Source organism: Triturus cristatus, chromosome 6, assembly GCF_964204655.1.
Source record: "Triturus cristatus chromosome 6, aTriCri1.1, whole genome shotgun sequence".
Classification (NCBI taxonomy): domain Eukaryota; kingdom Metazoa; phylum Chordata; class Amphibia; order Caudata; family Salamandridae; genus Triturus; species Triturus cristatus.
Window position 1 is genome coordinate 1,747,319,875 of NC_140589.1, and position 7,483 is coordinate 1,747,327,357.

At 43.5% G+C, this 7,483-nt stretch overlaps 1 protein-coding gene across 1 annotated transcript in view; it reads right to left on the bottom strand.

The window, feature by feature from the left end:
- YPEL5 (yippee like 5) overlaps positions 1 to 6,112 on the bottom strand; it is a 28,850-nt gene extending 22,738 nt beyond the window's left edge. Inside the window, exon 1 of the mRNA XM_085613009.1 lies at positions 5,911 to 6,112. The gene's annotated coding sequence lies outside the window, so the exon portion shown is untranslated. The remainder of the gene's footprint in view (positions 1 to 5,910) is intronic.
- Positions 6,113 to 7,483: the final 1,371 nt, after the last annotated feature.

Sequence of the window (7,483 nt, forward strand, 5' to 3'; positions counted from 1 at the left end):
TCATGCCATATTAGCGACAGAGTGCCAGATAACACACTGGTAACACTATTGCCATCGCTGAAGCCGGGCATTCCTGGGAGGGGCCCATTGACTGGCCCCAGTGGCAGGGGTTCAGCCTGTGGTCGCTCTGCAGGACTGTTGGTGCTTTCCTGGAACATAGCCGGGTTAGGTTCTAAGATTGCATCCCCCGATTGGCACACCTTTATGGACCAATACGACATTTGCCTCCTGCCGGAAACCTGGATGGTGGATTCCTGCTTCCAAGCAGGCTACCTAGATTATAACATACCAGCTACTGGGAGGAGGAGGGGGGGGGACGCGCCTCGGGTGGGTTACTAATCTGGGTTCGCCAAGAATTGGGTTTTGTCGTACAGACACTAGAGTCGAATAACAAGGACATCTTAGCAATCAGGGTGAAATGGGGCCAAAGAGACACTATTGACGTCTATAACGTCTATGCAAGATGCAAGAGGGACTAATGGTAAAAAATCTGAAGTTTTAGCAGCTCTCTATGGTTTACTAGACCTGCATTCTAGGGGCAGGAATGTATTAATAGCGGGTGATTTTAATGTGACATTGAGCCCCTTAGAAACGAGAATCATAACCTTACTGAAGATGAAGATGACCAGTGGGGAATTCCTAAACTAGATTTAGCTCCCATAAAAAAGTGGACGGATGTGGTGATCCAATTATATTCTATCTGCCTGGAGAAAGGTCTAAGGGCGACAAATGGCAGAACCCCATCCGATAGACATGGGGCTTGTACATTCAATAATGGCCTTAGTACTAGCCGCATCGATTATCTACTGATTAACTTCCAACTATGGAATGTGCTAAGTGATATGGTGGTCTCAGAGAGGCTTGAGAGCGATCATAACCCTTTGTGTGCAGTTTTTAACCTATCAATAAAGGAAGTAGTCAAACCCATGTATAGAGATATTGCCACTCAGGATTTGTCCTCCACAAATGATATGAGGAGGTTAAAATGGGCGTACCTACTTGACAACTCTGAAGCCCTCAGAAAAATTTCCATGGATACTAATAGTGCTAGATCCTTATTAGAAGTTCTCCTCTCCAACTCCGCAACCCCTGAGACTATAAAAGAACTCCATGAAGAATTCTTCACTCAACTACGTACCCATTTTTTAAGCATTCTAAGACCAGAAGTACCAACTCTAGAAATATCTCAAAATGGTTTAACGCTGAATGCAAGGAGGCACGAAAAAGTCTCTAGGGAGCGCAGTAAGAGAAGGGGATCCTCTCAAAGTACGCAAGGCTGGGCAAATCTACAAGAAAGTGCAACATATAGCCAAGAAAACTTGGGATGAGAACAGAGGGTTTCACCTCAAACGTGCCTTCGAGAGTAAAAATTGCAGAGTTTTGGAATGTTGTAAAATGGGGTAGCGGTGGTCGACCGACAGAACCGATAAACCATGTAAGTCAGGACCAATGGGTTAACTACTTCAAACCCCAATATGCCCGTAACCCAGAGGACAGTGAATTGCCCGAGTTCTCATATTCCCATTTTTGCGGCCTGGCTTTTAATGAGGCCGATGTTAGGGGGAGGCAAAGCACCGGGGCCCGATGGAATCCCAGCTGACATATACCTTTATGATCAAGCCAAGTGGAGTAAATACATTATGATTTTAGCTAATGAAATTGCAAAGGGTGCACCGGTCCCGGCCTCGTGGAAAGGTGCAGAGGTAATCTGTTTTCAAAAAAGGGGACAGATGCCAACATGAAAGTTATAGACCAATTAGTTTAAATGATTCTTTCCAAAACATCATGGGCAGTCTTGTACAGAACAAGGTGCAAGATTGGGTGGATGAGCAGGGTATATTATCACCTCTTCAGGTGGGGTTTCGGGCACGTACAAGCACTGTTGACCAGATATTTCGTTTCACAATGTTACACTGGAAGACGGTGGTCATTGAGAAGTGCAGCTTATATGCTGCCTTTGTTGATCTCAAGTCAGCTTTTGACCTCGCCTCCCGTGTTAAATTGTGGGCCATATTACAAAAGCTAGGTATACCCCATGAATTACTATCACTGATAGTTAGACTCCATGAGGGAAACCACACAAGAATCAGATGGGGCACACAAGGACAGACTACTAACACCTTCCCTGTAGAAAGAGGAGTGCGACAAGGTTGCGTAATGGCACCTACACTTTTCTCTCTGTTTATTAACGGGATCGCAAAATTTATGGAAGCTACCCCCACTGACGCTCCAGTCCTAGCTGGTGTTAGAATACCGATCCTAATGTTCGCGGATGACATGTTGATTATCGCTAAAACACCAAGCGGTTTGCAATGAGCCCTGCTGCTCTTTGAAGAGTTTTGTCTTCTGCGGGGCCTGGTAATCAACGTGTCAAAAATGAAGTTTATAACCTTTAGTCCACATAGATCATTTAGAGGAGGAGTGATATTGAATAACCGACCTCTAGAGCAGGTAAAAGACTTTACATATCTAGGGGTCACAATGCAGGGAGATTTAAAGTACAATAAGCAACTAGAAATGGCTACATTTAAGCATTGCCAACTGGCGGGAATTCTGCAAAAAGAGTTCAATACTTCACTAACTAAATCAGTTAGTCCAGTCCTGCAAATATATAACACAAAAGTTATCGCTTCCGTGTTATATGGGGCAGAGTTGTGGGGTTTTAATAATCTTTCCAAACTTACATCAGTGGAAAATACGTTCTTGCAAACATTACTAAACTCCCACAAAGCACACCAATACGTCCGCTGCTCCACGACCTGGGTAGGAAGTCACTGGCCGACATAGCCAGATTGCGACCCCTACTACATTGGCGGAGAATCTGGTCAACACCAGAACTAAGAGCTTATGCACTTGACATGAAAGACTTAATTAGAGTAGATCGTTATAAAAAAAAGTCAGATGGTTGCAGGAAATCAGAATTATGTTATCCAATATTGGCATGGCTACACTGTGGGAAAATCCAGAAAGTACCCATTTTCCAACTAAGGCTTTGCTGAAGGAAAGATACAGGAGTTGGGTGACGGATAACATCGTCAGAGATAGTGATCCTTTAACACTAACAGGGTACTTTCTGAATGTGAAGCCTATGCAAAAGCAGGAACCATACTGGGACTTAATCACATTACCACATGATAGGAAGCTATACTTCCAATTCAGAGCTGGCACCTTGCCAGTAAGGTCATTTTCCGCAAAATGGGGCATGCAAACCAGTGTCTCCTTTCCAGTATGCCCTGCTCACCCAGAATCTCTGGCCCATTTATTGTTTACTTGCCCAGCGTATACGGCCCGCGCCGTATGTGGCTGCCCTTGATTTGAGGATCATTGGGAACTGGAAGCAATAAAATGGCACGGACTACTTCGCCCAGAAACAACGACATCTATTGTTATCGCTTTGGCAAAGTTCTTAGGCTGGGCATTGTCTATCAGATCTCCAATAATTTCAGCTGGGTAGTGGGTATGTTATGTGCATACGTACTGATTCCCAAATGCCCCTAAATCTCTGATTGATGTTTATTGACTTCCATAGTCCATCTGTTTTAGATAACAGTGGTTTATAAGAATAGCGTGGCATGGCAAAAGATCGATACTAATGAATTTTGTTTTGTACAATAAGTAGCAAAAAGATATAATGTATTTAACTATTATCAATTTAGTTTTTATTCCCAAAATGTTTTAACTGTTTTTATATTTCTAAGTGCAAATCGATTTTAAGGTGCTATTAATTAACGGTCATGTGTCTTCTTAAGTTTTGTATATCTGCTTTGATGACTAACATTGTCGAATAAAGCTAATATAACTGACACTATTTCTGATTTAATAAAGACTCAACCGATTTTGCTGTGGCATAGAATTTGGACTTCGGACAGCACTGGCCTCAACAGAGAAATAATAAAGGACGCCATGAGGTTGGATAATGTGGGCAAAATATCTTGGCTCAGATATGTAAAAAATTTCCTACATGATATTGGACGCCCGGAGTTTTTTACCCTACCGGAAAATATGACTTCCATCAATCGAAAGGATCTTAAAAAGATCTGTATGACACATCTAGAAGAGATCAGACTAGGCCTTGAATTGAACAAAACTATGGTGGTTAACCACCAAATAATCACCGTTACCAGCAAAATTCAATCATACCTATTATGTGTCGCAGGGGGTTTTGATAGATACCTGCTTACAAGATTCAGATTTGGGACTTTTCATCGCCTTATTACTCACCCTGACATCAACGACTGGTCAAGGGAACTTTGCTGCTGTCCGTATGATAACATTTCATCACAAACCACAATACATGCAATTCTATTTTGTAAGTTTTACAATAATGAAAGGCGCAGATGGCTAATTCCTGTTTTAAAAGAATGAAGATGGAGGCAATGCCGTCCTGCCCTGGTATACCTCCAGATGTTGGAAAATTGTTACTGCATTGGTTCAGTGGCAGGCTTTTTAAAGAGTGTGTTGCGGGTTAGGAAATGTCTAACCACTTAAATCACAAAATGAGTAAATGGTTGAAATCAATTTTAGTATTATGGCCTGTCCAAGGACATCTTAGATGGTTGATATGTATGTCATGATTCGCCCTTTGTCATTTAAAACCACATTGTTCATTTTTCTATATTTCTGATGTAGTATATTTGTCATTTGTGCTGGAACTTTTATTGCTTTTCTTAATATGTTTGTTTTTATGATTTTTAATTTTAAATCGAATAAAGCCTGTATTGATTGATTGATTGACTGACACTAATTGTTCTGAACCTGCAAAAGTACTCAAAGTGTCCAAAAACGGCTGTTTTGTTGGAAGACAAAAGGGTGGTGGAATAGGAATGCGCTTATCAATTTGAGCAAAGAACAGGCAGGCATTATTAACGATCGCTTCAGTCAACAGCATGTGTGGGAAAAGAATGACGCTGAAAATCATGATTGGCTTGGTCTGGGTGAGATGACCCATTCTCCTAATGACATTCATGAGACTATACCTAACACAGTCTCTCCTACTACTGGTGGTGAAAGGGGGAATAGTAGCTTTGTTACTTCCAGACCTGTTATGCACAATACAGGTGGTGGGAATGCTCAGGATGGAGATGGAAGTAATTTGTTCAGAGTTGTAGGATCAGAGTGGCTACTGTCAGGCTTAGAGATTATGTATTTTATTGATGTTAATTTTACTCGCTATAAAAGAGGGAATGGTGTATGTAGTATGGGTGTAGTGTTGTATTTCCATGCATGTGCTAAGATGTTAAAAAGACTTAATGCATGTTTCTTTAAAGCTTGGAATTTACATTTGTCATGTATAGGGGTGTTCTAGATTGTTGGGATGGTTTTGACTCACAGGCTGTGTTGCCGTTCTGGTAAGCAGTCGTGGGTCCTTTACTGGAATAAACCTACTTTGGAAATCGATTGCTGTACTAAGGATCTGTTTAGTTACACATGGACTGCTACAGTCAGAGAAGCCGTGCCTGCCCTGACTACGACGCTTTGCCGCTTAGGCAATTGTTTGGATAAGACAGTACTGATGGCTCACGCGGCCGAGAGTGTCTGTGCATAAAGCAAACGCCCATTGTAAACAAACAGAAAGAGACCCGATGTTTGAACAAAAACGTTCAAAGATCAAAAATGTGTGGAAATAATTTATGGACCTACGAACAATCCAGAAGTCATATTCGCGTCTACACTAAAAACAGTAGGAAACATTTTCTCCCGACACTGTGCGGGACTCGAGGGACAAACAGGCCCGTCGTGACACTGGCATCGCTGACCAGAACAGAGCAATCTAGCACACCACTGCAATCCCCCTCTGCCCGAATCGGGAATGCCGCAGTGGGGGTGGAGAGCGAGGCCGCGGCTGTCCTCGACACGGTGGGACAGCCGAACGAAGTCACCACCGGGTTCCTCCCTTCCTACCATACGTACCTCTACCACACAATGTACTTGCTGCTCGCTCGCCTGCCTTCCGTTCCCCTCAATGGGCGAAGTCAACACCGAAAACAGCTGACGTCTACACCCGAGACAGCTGGGCGACCGCTCCGAGCCAGACGATCGAGGATGTTGTTGTTATTGTTGCTGGTGAGCAGACTTCCGGGGACGAGAGCCACCCGGTTGGTATCGACGTCACGAACTCGACAAATCCTTCAACACTGGCTCCTCCCCTTACCTCGCAGTTCCAGTATTTCTACCTAAAGGAACCACGCGACCTGGCCCTGCGTTACCCGTGCTTCGCTTCTCGGGGTTCCATCTCGGACGTCGCTTCTCGAGGCCGCAGTGCCACAGGGTCAGTGTGACGTGATGGCACTTTCGCGGTGTCTGTGTGCGCGTCACAAGATGTTCTCTGTTGTCCAGCTGAAATAGGGGGACGCGGCTTGTAGTGATACCTCTTTAATAGATCGTGAGGTACAGAGTGTTCTTCATTCTACATTCTATGTGTCAGGGTTGGAACTTCGGGGGAATGGAATGGAGAGTAGCCGGAGGAAGAGTCAAGATCATCTTGCCTGTGCTGTCCTGAGGTTGTCAATAAAGCAATCTGAATATTACCCAATTTGTATATTTATTCACTACAAATTGGCGACGAGTTGGCAACCTCAAAGAATCCACGCGACTTACTCGGAAGGGACCACACTCAAGAGATCGTTACAGCCTCTTCGTCAGTTAAAGGTTTGTGTCAACAGACGACAGCCTAAGGAGTTTCATGCCTTCCCATCGTGATGTGGATTCAAGTGAAAAAGGTACATTTTATTAAATAAAACGGAAATGTACCTGAGAAGTTCCCACCGAAGTAACGGCAGTTCGGCGGGCTCGCGCATTGTTTACTTCCAAGGGTGTTGATCCTCGAGCTGTTCGTCGTTCGAACGCCGTCCCTGCTGACATCTTCAAAGTTCTGCCTTCCGCATCACTAGGGTACGTGACTGAGCGCTACGACGTCACCGCGCTGGTCACGACCCCAACGTGACTCCATTTAAAAAAAAATAAATAAATAACCTTATGTGATTTTCGCCTATCGGACGTTCAGAAGTAACGAAGTGTCCCGATCGAGTATTCTGGCCTAAGAAATCTCGTTGGGAAGCCAGCGCTGGCACAAATAGCCAAGAAGTAAGGTAAAAGCATAGAAAGACATTTAAAAAAAAAAAAAACATTTTTTGTTGTGTGTTTTCTGCTTTCATCGCTTTCTATGAACAAACATCTCTCATCTGAATCAAACCCCAGAAAGTATTAAAAAAAAAATGACCACTCCAACAGCATCCTCTCAAAGAGAGGCAGTCCCTCGTAGTGACTCTGCTTTACATCTGTCCACGCCTAAAGAATTTCTTTCTGCTCCCGGTGAACCTATCATTCAATGGAAAGAATGGAAAGATTATTTTTTGAATTACATAGCTAATCTTGAAGATTGTAGTGGAACCTACTCACCTGAGAGAAAAAAAAGACTCTTAATGTACTGTTTGGGTCCGGAAGGTCTTCGTGTTTTTGGGGATTTACAACAAAAAGAAAGAGC